The sequence below is a fragment of the Bison bison genome, unplaced genomic scaffold (assembly GCF_000754665.1).
Source record: "Bison bison bison isolate TAMUID 2011002044 unplaced genomic scaffold, Bison_UMD1.0 scf7180017864144, whole genome shotgun sequence".
In the NCBI taxonomy this organism is placed as follows: Eukaryota; Metazoa; Chordata; class Mammalia; order Artiodactyla; family Bovidae; genus Bison; species Bison bison.
In genome coordinates, this window is record NW_011494716.1 from 5,855,805 (window position 1) to 5,858,450 (window position 2,646).

Consider the following 2,646-nt stretch of genomic DNA (forward strand, 5'->3'; position numbering starts at 1 on the left):
CTCCTGACTCGCTTCTGTGCCCAGCTGGCTCCGTAACCCTACACAGCCCTTATTTTTCTCACGTGGAAAATGTATGGTTTGGATCACAGGATTTTCAGTGTTCCTTCTGGCTGGGACACCCAACACATCTATGAAATAATTGCACTTGGAAAGTAATATCTACCATTAAATGTGCTTTTAAGAATAATCACAGGTAATGATAATATTTATCATTTGTTTGAGCATCTGCTACCTGTGAGAATATTCTGGTGAAAGTGAAAGTGTGAGTTGCTCAGTCATTTCTGACTCTGCGACCCCATGGACTATAGACCTCCAGGCTCCTCTGTCTATGGGATTCTCCAGGCAAGAATACTGGAGTGGGTTGCCATTCCCTTCTCCAGGGGATCTTCCCTACCCAGGGATGGAACCCAGGTCTCCTGCATAGCAGGCAGATTCTGAGGTACCATCTGAGCTACCAGGGGAGCCCATATTCTGCTGGGGCTTTGTAATTGTCACAACACGCCTATGCATGTGGCAGCCTGTTTGTAAAATGAGAAGCCTGATGCTCAGATAGGTTGGAGACCCTGCCCAGCATCATGCAGCCTAGAAGCGGGGATTTGAGACATGGTGGGGGGCGGGGGGTGTGCATGCACACATTCCATCAGCATGGGGTTGATTGAGGAGCGACCACTCAGGACACTTCTCTCTGCCATTCTGGCCACTGGCCTAAGAAAGTGGACTTGAACTGGCCAGCATTAGTGTAAGCTCCTGAATGTATATCCCTAAGGCAGGTAGGTGGAAGGTGCCAGGACTTCTGTTAAAAACAGTTACTGTTTCCATTTTTCTGTCCTTCTTCCCGCATGCCCCCAGGAGTAGGCAGGACAAGGCAGGAGAATGATCAGCTGCTTTCTAGCTGGGCAACCTTGAGCAAGTGCCTTCACTTCTCTGAGCATCACCCGCAGAGTGAGACGGATCATGGTAATGCAGCTGACACTTATTGAGGGCTTTCCTGGACCAAGCGCTATTTTAAGTGCTTTTTGTGTAGGAAGTCAGTCCCTTCAACCACCTTCGGTGGGTGCTTTGAGTGTCGTCAATTCACAAAGGAAGAAACCAAAGCACAGAGAGCGATTAAATGACTGGCCCAAACTCACAGCCCAGGAGTGACAGGGCTGGGGTTCCAACCAGCTAGAAGTCTTGCTTCCAAACATGGTGCTTTCCATACTCGTGCAACTTCCGGCTCTCCAACTCCAGCCGTTGCTGGGGGATTCAAGAAAAGCACATAATCATCACCTGACAAGTAACAGGTGTTGAATACATGCTGGTTCCTTCGGCCACTTGATCTCCAAGCATGGAGTTCACACATAGCTCTAAATATAAAATCTACTTCCCAACAAGGAGACAAGTCCCACCAGATCCCAGGGTAGCTTACAACAGTTAATCAGTAAAATGGATGCTTTGTCTCTAGGGTTGGAACAGACATGGCCAGATGGTATTGGCCCTGCCTGATTAACCCTCATCAGGCAAGAATTTACAGTTGAATGAATGCTGCACAGTCAAAACAAGGCCATAAAAGTTGGGATTCTGCCCAGGTTTCAAAAGGACCCTGTGGCTTTCCATTCAGGACTCATGAGTCCTGAATTCTTAAAGCAGCCTAGGGCAAGCTCCTAGTTATTTGGGTAACTTGCCCCAGGCTGGCCCCCTGCAAGCAGCTAAGCCCATCAGATCTGTTTTGGGGATTGCATTAAATGTGCCTGTTTATGATGGGATGGGGGTGGACTACCTGGGCCTATAACAAGGTAAGGCTCAGTTTCGATAACCAAGAGAGGAAGGACAGGGCTTCCGAGGTGGAGCTAGTGGTAAAGAACCCACCTGCCAATGCAGGAAATGTAAGAGACTTGGATCTGATCCCTGGGCGGGGAAGATCCCCTGGAGGAGGGCATAGCAACACACTCCAGTGTTCTTGCCTGGAGAATCTTCATGGACAAAGGAGCCTGGTGGGCTATGGCCCATAGGGTCACAAAGAGTTGGACACAACTGAAAGCGACTTAGCACACACACATGCATCAGATCAGATCAGATTAGATCAGTCGCTCAGTCGTGTCCGACTCTTTGCAACCCCATGAATTGCAGCACGCCAGGCCTCCCTGTCCATCACCGACTCCCGGAGTTCACTGAGACTCACGTCCATTGAGTCAGTGATGCCATCCAGCCATCTCATCCTCTGTCGTCCCCTTCTCCTCTTGCCCCCAATCCCTCCCAGCATCAGAGTCTTTTCCAATGAGTCAACTCTTCACATGAAGTGGCCAAAGTACTGGAGTTTCAGCTTTAGCATCATTCCTTCCAAAGAAAGCCCAGGGCTGATCTCCTTGCAGTCCAAGGGACTCTCAAGAGTCTTCTCCAACACCACAGTTCAAAAGCATCAATTCTTTGGCGCTCAGCCTTCTTCACAGTCCAACTCTCACATCCATACATGACCACTGGAAAAACCATAGCCTTGACTAGACAAACCTTTGTTGGCAAAGTGATGTCTCTGCTTTTGAATATGCTATCCAGGTTGGTCATAACTTTCCTTCCAAGGAGTAAGCGCCTTTTAATTTCATGGCTGCAGTCACCATCTGCAGTGATTTTGGAGCCCAGAAAAATAAAGTCTGACACTGTTTCCACTGT